We start from the raw sequence: 14,089 nt of genomic DNA, 5'->3' as shown, positions 1-14,089 counted from the left end.
TGAGACTATTCAATAAATAATAAATAGCCCTTAGCAACTCCATTTTTTCTACACAAAGTCAGAAAGTTGAAGAAGTTACTCAAAGGAATCCTTTCCAATGCTTTCTTCAGAAGTAGCCAAAAGGTTAAAAAAGAAAGAAAGAAAGAAACGTCCAGACGGTGAAGCCACAAGATATGGAAAACAATGGATGGGGACTCCCAGGGAATAGAACTAGGGCCCAATTAAGGAACACCTCCCAACACCTTGGACAGAAAGACCTGATAACATCTGTCCAGCAGGATTTGAGAGCTGCTAGAAACAGAGGAAACAGTGTCAGACTTTATTTTATTGGGTTCCAAAACCACTGCAGATGGTGACTGCAGCCATGAAATTAAAAGATGTTTCCTCCTTGGAAGGAAAGTTATGACCAACCTAGCTAGCATATTCAAAAACAGAGACATTACTTTGCCAACAAAGGTCTGTCTAGTCAAGGCTATGGTTTTTCCAGTGGTCATGTATGGATGTGAGACTTGGACTGTGAAGAAAGCTGAGCACCGAAGAATTGATGCTTTTGAACTGTGGTGTTGGAGAAGACTCTTGAGAGTCCCTTGGACGGTCCAACCAGTCCATTCTGAAGGAGATCAGTCCTGGGTGTTCATTGGAAGGACTAATGCTAAAGCTAAAACTCCAATACTTTGGCCACCTCATGCGAAGAGTTGACTCATTGGAAAAGACCCTGATGCTGGGAGGGATTGGGGGCAGGAGGAGAAGGGGACGACAGAGGATGAGATGGCTGGATGGCATCACTGACTCAATGGACATGCGTTTGAGTGAACTCCAGAAGTTGTCGATGGACAGGGAGGCCTGGCATGCTGTGATTCATGGGGTCGCAAAGAGTTGGACACGCTGAGCAACTGAACTGAACTGACTGATGAACCACTCACTTCTATAAACTTCTCATTATTTCTATTTTCTAACAGAAAGTATTCAGTGTGGTTATCCCAAAGTAATCTCATCACTTAATTGAAAAGAAGAAACAAAACTATTATCATTCACATATATTTTTATATAGAAAAATCAAGAGAATTCAGAAACAAGTTACAAATTAATGAGTTTAGCAAGTTTACTAAATTTAAGATAAAACTAGAAAAATAATTTTCATTCCTATATGCCAACAAGTTTTAAAATGTAACTTGTAAAACAGATACCATTTACAATCGTAATCAAGAACACAAAGTACTTAGGAATCAATTTAACAAAAATCTGCCTGCTCTTTTTGAATATATTATATGACTTTTTCACAAAACACTACAATATTTAATTAAATGGAAACATGCCTTGTTCATGAGTAGAAAGACTCAAAAATGTAAAGATGTCAATTCTCTCATACTAATCTAAAATACAAAATGACTCCAAACCCAATAGAGTAGCAAATATAAGCAAATGGACCAAAGAGGAAAACTGAATGTCCATAAACAAGGTAAGTAACAGAAGCATGCACATTTATGGACAAATGAACTTTTCAATAAATGGTTACAAGAAATTTATTATGCATATAGGGGAAAATATGTTCCAACTTCTTACAATATTAAAAAAAATTTCAAGTAGATTAAAGATAAAAAACAGAATCCTCAATAGAAAATAAAAAGTAATACTTTTATGATGTTAAGTAGAAAAGATTTCTTAAACAAAACATGATAAGTTAATGTTAAAAATGCCTGTTAACAGAAGCCACTATTTAAAAAGTGATGACAAGCCTAAAAATTTAAGAAGGTATTTGAGACACACCAGACCAACAAGAGTTGACGTCCAAAATATATAATAAACTCACACAAATCTAAAGGAAAAAATAAGTGGGCAATAAAAATGAGCAAAAGAGAAAAGCAGGCATTCAATCTTACTGGAAATTAAGTATTACAAGCAATAACTGAATCCATGAGAAAAAACTTTCATTAAAATACTTGACGATAGCCAGTGTTGGCAAGGATCAGGAGCAAAATATATTATAACAAACTGTTGTTTCTCTCAAAATCTCTTGAGAGAAATTCTGTATTACTAATAAAGTTAAAAATGCATGTGTCACTGTTAGTGGGAATGTAGATTGATACAGCCACTATAGAAAACAGTGTGGAGACTCCTTAAAAAACTAGGAATAAAACCACCATATGACCCAGAAACCCCACTACTAGGCATATACCCTGAGGAAACCAAAAATGAAAAAGACACATGTACCTCAATGTTCACTGCAGCACTATTTACAATAGCTAGGACATAGAAGTGATCTAGATGTCCACAGGCAGATGAATGGATAAAGAAGCTGTGGTACATATATACAAAGGAATATTACTCAGCCATAAAAAGGAATGCATTTGAGTCATTTCTACTGAGGTGGATGAACCTGAAGCCTATTTTACAGAGTGAAGTAAGTCAGAAAGAGAAAGATAAAAATCATATACTAATGCATATATATGCATTAGGACTCTAGAAAGATGGTACTGATGAAATTATTTGCAGGGCAGCAAGGGAGAGAGACATAGAGAACAGACTTATAGACATGGAGCGGGGGCAGGAAGGAGAGGGTGAGATGTATGGAGAGAGTAACATGGAAACTTACATTACCATATGTAAAACAGATAGCCAATGGGAATTTGCTATATGACTCAGAGAACTCAAACGTGGGCTCTGTGACAATCTAGAGGTATGCGATGGGCAGGGAGATGGGAGGGAGAGTCAAGAGGGAGGGGACATATGTATACCTATGGCTGATTCACGTTGATGTTTGGCAGAAACCAACAAAATTCTGTAAAGCAATTATCCTTTAACAACACATTTTAAAAATGCATGTGCCATACTGCAAGATTAATTGAAGTTCAATTAGTTGTGTTTTTCCCTTTCAGTTCAGATACATTTTTATTCCTTAATTACAACATCTCCTGTCTCTCTCCTGATTCTCAACTGATCATGTTGCTTATCTCAGTGAGAAAATGAAAGCAATCAGCAGAGGATTTGTTCATTTTCTTATCACCAAACCCATCAGCTACTAACATTCTTGCCTTCACCTACAAAAGGTGAATTGTCATTTCTTCTCCAAGGTCTGGCATATATTAATAGAAAGTATTTGATATACATTTGTAGAGTGAATAAAAGAATGAGAAAATTAAGGTAATGTATGATTCAATGTTTCAATAATGCATTACCAACATTGTTAGTCATTCAGATCAGATCAGTCGCTCAGTCGTGTCCAACTCTTTGCGACCCCATGAATCGCAGCACACCAGGCCACCCTGTCCATCCCGGAGTTCACTGAGACTCACGGCCATCGAGTCAGTGATGCCATCCAGCCATCTCATCCTCTGTCATCCCCTTCTCCTCTTGCCCCCAATCCCTCCCAGCATCAGAGTCTTTTCCAATGAGTCAACTCTTCGCATGAGGTGGCCTAAGTACTGGAGTTTCAGCTTTAGCATCATTCCTTCCAAAGAAATCCCAGGGCTGATCTCCTTCAGAACGGACTGGTTGGATCTCCTTGCAGTCCAAGGGACTCTCAAGAGTCTTCTCCAACACCACAGTTCAAAAGCATCAATTTTTCAGCGCTCAGCCTTCTTCACAGTCCAACTCTCACATCTATACATGACCACAGGAAAAACCATAGCCTTGACTAGACGAACCTTTGTTGGCAAAGTAATGTCTCTGCTTTTGAATATGCTATCTAGGTTGGTCATAACTTTCCTTCCAAGGAGTAAGCGTCTTTAGGACAATGTAAATCAAAACCACAGTAAAATAATATTGATACTTTACATCAGAAGGATGGCTATAATTTAAGATAAACAACAAGTGTCAGCAAGAATATGGAGAAATTTGAACCTTAATACTTGCTGGCTGGAATGTAAAGTGGTACTGCCACTATGCGAAACAGTGATAATTCCTCAACAAGTTAAACACAGAGTGAGTTATGTTTTAGCATTTTCATTCCCTACATATACAAGAGAAATTTTAAAAACATATCCACACAAAACTTGTGCAGGAATGTTCCTACAAACATCCTTCTTAATGGCTGACAAGCAGAACAACTCAAAGGTCCACAAATTGATGAATGAATAAACAAAACGTGGTATATCTATTGGGCTTCTCCCATGGCTCAGAGGTAAAGAATCCATCTGCAACAGAGGAGACCCAAGAGATTCAGGTTCAGTCCCTGGGTCAGGAAGATCCCTTTGGGGAGGACACGGCAACCCACTCCAGTGTTCTTGCCTGAAAAATCCCATGGACAGAGGAGCCTGGCAGGCTACAATCCAAAGGGTCTCAAAGAGTTGGACAGGCCTAGTGACTGAGCACTCATAGTATATTTATACCACAAAATATTTTTCAGCAATAAAAAGAGGTACTGATATATGCCACATCATTAATGAAGCTTGAAAACATTATGCTAAATGATAGAAGATAGTGAAAAAAGATCACATATTTTATGACTGCATTTGTATGAAATTTCTAGTATGGCAAATTTAAAGAGACAGAAGGCAAATTAGTGGTTGTTTTAGGCTAAGGGATTAGGAGGAAAGGGGAGTAGAGATGGGATTTCTTGGGATGATGAAAATGTTCTAAATTTAAGTTGTAGTAGTGGTCCGTCTGCCAATGCAGGAGATACAAGAGGCACAGGTTGGATCCCTGGGTCAGCAAGATCCCTTGGAGTATGAAACGGCAACCCACTCCAGTATTCTTTCCTGGAAAATCGCATGGACAGAGGAGCCTGGCGAGCTACAGTCCCTGGGGTTGCAAAAGAGTTGGACATGACTTACTGACTAAACGCTAACAACAAAATGGTTACACAACTCTTTGAATATACTAAAACCCACTAAACTATACATATTAAAGGGGAAGATTTTATGTGAATTTTCTCTCAATAAAGTTGTTCAAATAATGAATTAAACTCACTTTCAGATTTTTCTCTTAAAGTGGAGTACATGGTACATAGTGCAAGGGACAAGCATGGGTTTGGAATCAGACAGATGAAGAACCAGTACTAATTCTGAGACTTTCAGCAAATCACTTAATCATACTAGCTTCAGTCTCCTTATCTGTAAGCCAAGAAAAGCATAACCACTTCATCAGACTGATACAAGGACTAGATTTAATAACATATCAAAAACACCGAGCATGCCTGCTAATGCTAACAGGCGCTGAATATTCTCTCCTCCTTTCCTTCACTATCTTCTGCACCCTCCTACCCATGATCTAAAAGTTTTACTCTTTATTATGGAATTTTTCTCACTAATACAAAAGGAGAAGGAAGAGTAAAACAAACTCCTTTGTATTCACACACATTTTCCTCAATTATCAACTCACGAGGAAACTCACTTTACCCTCATCTCTACCCACATGCCTTCCACATCACCCCTTTTTTTGCTCAAATCACTTTGAAGAAAATTCCATTCACCAGACATCACATCATTTGTAAATAGTTCAGTACGTAATCTCTAAAAAGAGTGCTTTTTTGTAAACAAATACCATCATCATACCTAAATACAAAGTGAGAATGTTTTAATATCAAATATCTATTTAGCTATCAAATTTTCCTGATTATCTCAGTTTGTTTGCACAAATCCGACTCGAAGCAAGACTGACTGATCAACAGTCTTTTATGTCTCTTTTAATCTCTCTATTCTCTTCCTCTGCCTCATTTTCTCTCTTGTAATTTTGTCATTGCTGTTACTGTTCAAAAACCTGAGTTGTTTGTCCTTTGAGTTTTCCACAGTCTAGATTTTCCCCTTTGCCTCCCTGTGATGTGGTTTAAAATGTTCCTGTGCCCTTTGTAATTTCTGTAAATTAGTAGTTAGTTCGGGATAAAGTTGTTTTGCTGTGGTTTTTGTTTTTGCCAATACTTCTTCAGAGAGAATGGTTAGTTTTATCTGGAGGCACATAAGACTGTCTTCTTTAATGATTTGGGCAGCATTGATAATTACTGCTTAGATCCATTAATTCAATAGGCATTGCCAAATGGTGACTGTCTAATTTTACAAATCCATAATCACTTATTGGCTGGAATACTTCTGTAGACAGAAACTTCCTGTCATCAAATATTAGGTTACTCTGAAGTACGATTTATATAAAAAGGAGGATGAAAAATCTAATTATTTTCCTTGACTTCTACCAGTTTTAAAAACAGTAACTTTCGTTCCCTGTGCATATGCCTGAGTGCTCAGTTATATCCAACTCTTTGCAACCCTTTGAACTGTAGCCCACCATGCTCCTCTGTCCATGGGATTCTCCAGGCAAGAACACTGGAATGGGTTGCCATGCCCTCCTGCAGGGGATCTTCCCAACCCAGGGATCAAACCACGTCTCCTGCAGGTTTAACCTATTAAAGCCTGCTGGTTTACTTTATTAAACATTAATAATTTTTTGGATAAATGTATGCATCTTAAAGTATTAGGTATAATTCATTACACTGCAATTATTATTCTTATTCATGTTCAAATTTTCTCAACTCTTTCCAGTAGAAGACTTCTGAAGCTGGCTCCTGAGCTCTTCTGACACAACCCTAGTGATCTTTCATAGTTCTTGCCTTCTGGCATAAGGCATTTTAGGCTCATTTTGTAAATACCATCTGCTCTTGACCTAGACTCAACCATTATTCCAAGAGACTCTGATTCTTTTTAGTTGAAAATATATTTTAAGACTAGAATCTGCATACTTGGGGTACTCGCTGTTTTGGTGTTGGTAACAGTGGACAGATCTAAGAAATGTCTATGTTTTAAACTTAAATAATTCAGCCTTACAGAAAAGTTGAGAAAAAAGAAAGAATCCCTAGACTCTAGCTATGTTCACTACCTGTAGAGATTGTACTTTTGTGTTTAAAATTAAAAAAAAAAATTATGAGTTCACAATGATAGTTTTCATTCAAAGCAGGATATAGGCTTTTCACTTAAACTTATTGATCTTATATTTGTATTTTTCCCCATGCCAAATATTCTGGTTCTTAAGAATATCAACATAATTAATTCTTTGCTATATCACACAAAGCACACACAACAGCCTTTTTATAATAATACCAAAACTGCCACTAACAACACAGTCGTTAAAAACAGGTTAAGAGCTGATGTTGTTCCCTCTGTCCTTTGGGTGTATCCCACCAGAGAAAAATCAAATCACTAGTTTACAAAGACTTGGAGTAATTCACCTGAGTGTGTTTTGCCATACTGTTTGGGCTCATCTGTTAGAAATCACTGTTGTAAGAGTTAACCGTGTTTCCCAAAAATTATATATAAAATATTTAAATGGTTCCAAAGTCTCATACACACAAAGTTCGAAGAAGTCAAGATTCTATCCCTAACCTCTACTCTCTATCTGCATCACTTTCATTTTCTCTTCCTTCCCTTCTCCCATTGGTAACATTTAAAAAGTAATTGTGTGTGTGTGTGTGTGTGTGTGTGTGTGTGTGTTTTACAATATGGCAGGTTCTGCCATTGTTATTTTGGCTTTAATGTAAGTAAACACATATCCACAGTTCCATTACACTTACTTAGATAAATGGTACCACACTATAAACACATTTATCCTTGCCTTTTTTATTCAACAGTATATCCTGGGGATTGTTCTATGTATCTACAGAGATATTCTTTCATTTTTATAGCTGTACAGTACTCTATAGTAGATGTACTAGAATTTATCCCTTACTCTTCTTTTAATGAACATTTAGTTATTTTAACTCTTTTTCTATTACAATATCACAACAATGAATAGCCAAGCACATTGGTCTTTCTATAGCTTTGCCAGTGTGTCCTTGGAATAGACTTCTAGAAGTAGGATCATTTGCTCAAACAACAACTGTGCATATACAGTTTTTTAGACACTGAAAACCTGAGCTTGAAGGATAGAAAACAGATGGAAAAAGGGGAGGGGATGACAATCAGCAGAAATGTAGAAATATATAAAATATATGATTTCAAAATACTAGAGCCTAGCTGCCGCACAGTATTACTTTTTCAGCACAGCTCAGATTCTGAGTAGAGGGAAAAAAAGGAAATAAAGCAGAAGATACAGATTTGAATGACAAAATAGTCTGTTCATTCTAGTCTTAGGAAGTTGGACTTAACCTGTTAAATAGCAGGGAGTCACTGAAAATTTTTTTAGCAGGATTCCCTAGGTAGGGTTCCCTAAAAGCAGATAATAAGCAAGTGACTTACTGATGGGAGTCTCTTAAGTGAAGCTTGTAACACAGTGAAAGAAGCAGAAGATGGGAAGAAGCTAAGCAAAGATAAGCATTCAGCTCATCCAGCTAAAGTCTACTCTCAGGCTGATCCCACAGGAAGCTCTGTCATGTAAATGAAAACTCAGAGTCTCATTTTGGTTAGTCATTGGTGACGCCAATCCAAGCATCTATGGGCAGGATGGCCCCCTGTGAGTTGAAACAATTCTCTGGAGGAGGGTGAGTCCACAAACATCCAACTTTCACAGGAGTTGAAGAATGGTCATACTGCCCTACTAAAGGGTAACTGAGAAGGCATCAGCCAAGTGTACTCTATGGCATTTTGAAGGGTGAATTAGAATGGCAGGAACCTAAAGAATAAGATAAAGATATGAAAGGTATCTTTCATATAGATAAAGAAGGCTGAGCACCAAAGAATTTATTTCAAACTGTGATGCTAGAGAAGACTCTTGAGAGTCCTTTGGACAGCAAGGAGATCAAATCAGTCAATCCTAAAGGAAATCAACCCTGAATATTCACTGGAAGGACTGATGCTGAAGCTGAAGCTCCAATACTTTGGTCACCTGATGCAAAGAACTGACTCACTGGAAAAGATCCTGATGCTGGGAAAGACTGAAGGCAGGAGGAGAAGGGGGCGACAGAGGATGAGATGGTTGGATGGCATCACCGACTTGATGGACACGGGTTTGAGCAAACTCCAGGAGACAGTGAAGGACAGAGAAGCCTGGCGTGCTGCAGTCCATGGAGGCACAAAGAGTCAGACACGATTGAGTGACTGAACAACGACAACATGAAATCTGAACTTGGAGTGGTGGCCAGGTAAGCAAAATAATGGCTTCCCAAAGACATCCACATGCTAATCCTCAAAACTGTGAACACCGTGCATTACATGGCAAAAGGGGCTTTGCGTGATTAAGGTTAAAAGTGAGATAAAGGTGAAATTATTAAGATTAGCTGGATGGCCCCAGACTAATCACAGGATTCCAGAAAAGTGAACAGCTTTTCCTGGATGCAGTTAGAGAGAGATGAGACATTGCTGGTTTTAAAGATGTAGAAAAGGGATCATGCACCAGGACTGTAGCAGCCTTTAGAAGCTGGAAAAGGCAAGGTAACAGATTTTCCCTAGAACTTCAGGAAAGAATAAAGCCCTGTTACACCTGATTTTAGCCCAGAAGACTCATGCTTACACTTTAAACTACGGAATTGTAGGATAATAAATTTGTGTTATTTCAATTTGTTACAACAGCAATAGAAAACCAATACAGTGACTAAAAAAAGAGAAGGGAAAGACTAACAAATAAGACCTTTATTTTTTTAAAGGTCTTACAAATAATATTAGCTTCTGTTTTACTTTCCATTTTAAGTAAAATTAATAACTCTTATTACCTTCATCAGAATTCATAAACTAAATTTAAAAGTCACAGAAAAAATAATTTCATGAAATTATAATGGAGTTAGAATATAATAGTAAAAGATCAGTATTTTATAAAAGTTAAGAAAAATATACCTTAAGTGAACCCCCAAAAATTTTAATGGTAGATTGCAAGGAAGAATATGTATTGATTTCTACTACTATATTAAAGAAATAGGTACTAGCTCAACACATGGTGAGCCTTTTTTTGACTGCTGTTTTATATCGCCAGAGATGCACTTTTTCTTATTGAGAAAAATGCAGGACTGTGAGCTTCATGGCCAGCAGAGGGCGCCATGAGGCAGGCTCTCTCTTTCTCTCTCTCTCTCTCTCTCTCTCATCCAGGGGTTTTTTTCTAGGCAAAGGATCCTGGCTTCGGTCCTATAAGCCTGTGCGCCTTCTGCGTGACCTCGTACTCCTAAATATCAGGTGTGAAAGTAAGAGCAATATTTTTGCATTGACATAATTTTTTTCAATAAAAGCTTATTTATGATAATTGTTGGCATCTTCCAGAATAAAAATGAAAAATAATAAAATTTCCATGAAGTCTTCAATAACAGGAACATTAGGTAAGTAGTAAAAATGTGCAGTGTTATGCGACTTATTTAAATGGAAACTCTCCCAAGCTAGTGCTTTGAAGAGAGGTGAGAGGAGGGGAGGATGCATCCTGAGGAGGATATTTAAATAAGTGTCAAGGCTTCCACAATTTTATCCAGTGAGGCCGAAATCCATTTTCAGTTCAAAGAATAATTAGTATGTTCTTTAGCTCACCAAAGATAGGTTAATGTAGAAAGCAACCAGGCTGCAAGTCAGAGAGCCCAGGGAAAAAAGGGAAGGCCAAAGTCCAAGCAAGTATTCAAGCTAATTTAGGGTTCAGGCAGCTACGGCTTTGTAGAACATACTGGAGGGAGCAAATGAACCCAGAAACAGTGATAATTATGTCTTTGTACTTAGAATAAAGACAAAAATAAATACAAGATAGAGATTATTAAATTTCTGCAAATTATAAGCTAAGTCACTGTATAAGATGGAGACCCGCTGGGGCAAATAACAGTGATGGACAGAGGAGGCCTAGAAAAGCAGGACAAAGCCAGGAGACCTCATCTGTTACTTATTCTACCTGCTATGGTGATCAAACCAGTCAGTCCTCAAGGAAATCAGCCCTGAATATTCATTGGAAGGACTGACTGTGAAGCGGAAGCTTCAATACTTTGGCCATCTGATGCAAAGAGCCAACTCACTGAAAAAGTCCCTGATGCTACAAAAGATTGAGGGCAGGAGGAGAAGGGGTCGAGAGATGATAATATGGTAGGATGACATCATCAACTCAATGGACATGAGTATGAGCAAACTCTGGGAGATAGTGAAAGGCAGGGAAGCCTGGTGTGCTGCAGTCCATGGGGTTGTAAGGAGTCGGACATGACTTGGCAACTTCAACGACAACAATGGCATACAGTCAAGACTGAGTTTTGCACAGAATTAGTACAGATTGAAATTTTAATGATTTTAAAATATTATGATGGTTTATCATATGTGAAATAGATCGCCAGTCCGGGTTTGATGCATAAGACAGGGCGCTCAGGGACAGGGCACTGGGCCAACCCTGAGCGATGGAATGGGGAGAGAGGTTCAGGATGGGGGACACATGTACACCCAATGGCTGATTCATGTCAATGTATGGCAAAAACCACTATAATATTGTAAAGTAATTAGCCTCCAATTAAAATAAATTCATTAATTTAAAAAAATATTATGATTTATTAAAGTAAATCCATATTTAAAAGTACATTCACAAATTCATTTATTTAGAGAATCAGAAATATGTTTTTGGTACCAAACTCAAAAGGTATAATCTTACTTGGAATAGAAGGATACTAACTTTATTGCTTTTGTAAATTATAATTATTAACATATAGTCTATTATTGAACTAACACCCCCAAAAAATGTCCTTTTCATTATAGGGGACTGGAATGCAAAAATAGGAAGTCAAGAAACACCTGGAGTAACAGGCAAATTTGGCCTTGGAGTACGGAATGAAGCAGGGCAAAGGCTAATAGAGTTTTGCCAAGAGAACGCACTGGTCATAGCAAACACCCTCTTCCAGCAACAGAAGAGAAGACTCTACACATGGACATCACCAGATGGTCAACACTGAAATCAGACTGATTATATTCTTTGCAGCCAAAGATGGAGAAGCTCTATACAGTCAGCAAAAACAAGACTGGGAGCTGACTATGGCTCAGATCATGAACTCCTTATTGCCAAATTCAGACTTAAATTTAAGAAAGTAGGGAAAACCACTAGACCATTCAGGTATGACATAAATCAAATCCCTTATGATTATACAGTGGGAATGAGAAACAGATTTAAGGGACTAGATCTGATAGACAAAGTGCCTGATGAACTATGGACAGAGGTTCGTGACATTGTACAGGAGGCAGGGATCAAGACCATCGCCATGGAAAAGAAATGCAAAAAAGCAAACTGGTTGTCTGAGGAGGCCTTACAAATAGCTGTGAAAAGAAGAGAAGTGAAAAGCAAAGGAGAAAGGAAAGCTAAAAACATCTGAATGCAGAGTTCCAAAGAATAGCAAGAAGAGATAAGAAAGCCTTCCTCAGCAATCAATGCAAAGAAATAGAGGAAACCAACACAATGGGAAAGACTAGAGATCTCTTCAAGAAAATTAGAGATACCAAGGGAACATTTCATGCAAAGATGGGTTCGATAAAGGACAGACATGGTATGGACCTAACAGAAGCAGAAGATATTAAGAAGGGGTGGCAAGAATACACAGAAGAAATGTACAAAAAAGAACTTCATGACCCAGATAATCACAATGGTGTGATCACTCACCTAGAGCCAGACATTCTGGAATGTGAAGTCAAGTGGGCCTTAGAAAGCATCACTACGAACAAAGCTAGTGGAGGTGATGGCATTCCAGTTGAGCTATTCCAAATCCTGAAAGATGATGCTGTGAAAGTGCTGCACTCAATATGTCAACAAATTTGGAAAACTCAGCAGTGGCCACAGGACTGGAAAAAGTCAGTTTTCATTCCAATCCCAAAGAAAGGCAATGCCAAAGAATGCTCAAACTACCGCACAATTGCCCTTATCTCACACACTATTAAAGTAATGCTCAAAATTCTTCAAGCCAGGCTTCAGCAACAGGTGAACCGTGAACTTCCAGATGTTCAAGCTGGTTTTAGAAAAGGCAGAGGAACCAGAGATCAAATTGCAAACATCTATTGGATCATCAAAAAAGCAAGAGAGTTTCAGAAAAACATCTATTTCTGCTTTATTGACTATGCCAAAGCCTTTGACTGTGTGGATCACAATAAACTGTGGAAATTCTGAAAGAGATGGGAATACCAGATCACCTGACCTGCCTCTTGAGAAACCTGTATGCAGGTCAGGAAGCAACAGTTAGAACTGGACATGGAACAGACTGGTTCCAAATAGGAAAAGCAGTATGTCAAGGCTGTATATTGTCACCCTGCTTATTTAACTTATATGCAGAGTACATCATGAGAAACGCTGGGCTGGAAGAAGCACAAGCTGGAATCAAGATTGCTGGGAGAAATATCAATAACCTCAGACATGCAGATGACACCATCCTTATGGAAGAAAGTGAAGAGGAACTAAAAGGCCTCCTGATGAAAGTGAAAGATGAGAGTGAAAAAGTTGGGTTAAAGCTCAACATTCAGAAAACGAAGATCATGGCATCTGGTCTTATCACTTCATGGCAAATAGATGGGGAAACAGTGGAAACAGTGGCAGACTTTATTTTTGGGGGCTCCAAAATCACTGCAGATGGTGATTGCAGCCATGAAACTCAAAGACGCTTGGTCCTTGGAAGGAAAGTTATGACCAACCTAGACAGCATATTAAAAAGCAGAGATATTACTTTGCCAACAAAGATCCATCTAGACAAGGCTATGGTTTTTCCAGTGGTCATGTATGGATGTGAGAGTTGGACTGTGAAGAAAGCTGAGTGCTGAAAAATTGATGCTTTGAACTGTGGTACTGGAGAAGACTCTTGAGAGTCCCTTGGACTGCAAGGAGATCCAGTCAGTCCATCCTAAAGGAGACCAGTCCTGGGTGTTCACTGGAAGGACTGATGCTGAGGCTGAAACTCCAATACTTTGGCCACCTAATGCGAAGTGTTGACTCATTGAAAAAGACCCTGATGCTGGGAGGGATTGGGGGCAGGAGGAGAAGGGTACGACAGAGGATGAGATGGCTGGATGGCATCACCAACTCGATGGACATGAGTTTCAGTAAACCCTGGTAGCTGGTGATGGACAGAGAGGCCTGGCGTGCTGCGATTCATGGGGTCGCAAAGAGTCGGACGCAACTGAGCGACTGAACTGAAAGGGGTTCTGAGATTTAAAAAAATGAGAACTTCTATTTCAATGATGCCTAAATGCATAACTTCAAATTAAACCTCCCTCGTGAGCAACAACTCATATAAATATGTTCCATAGACAAACTAAAG

The 14,089-nt window shown here is 38.4% G+C and overlaps 1 protein-coding gene across 6 annotated transcripts in view; it reads right to left on the bottom strand.

The window, feature by feature from the left end:
• Positions 1-14,089, bottom strand: part of C14H8orf34 (chromosome 14 C8orf34 homolog) — a 354,631-nt gene that overhangs the window by 238,265 nt on the left and 102,277 nt on the right. The window lies entirely within an intron of this gene.

This window comes from Bubalus kerabau, chromosome 14 (genome assembly GCF_029407905.1).
Source record: "Bubalus kerabau isolate K-KA32 ecotype Philippines breed swamp buffalo chromosome 14, PCC_UOA_SB_1v2, whole genome shotgun sequence".
Lineage (NCBI taxonomy): Eukaryota > Metazoa > Chordata > Mammalia > Artiodactyla > Bovidae > Bubalus > Bubalus kerabau.
Note: the sequence above shows the minus strand (reverse complement) of the source record. Positions and strands in the feature narration are given on the sequence as shown.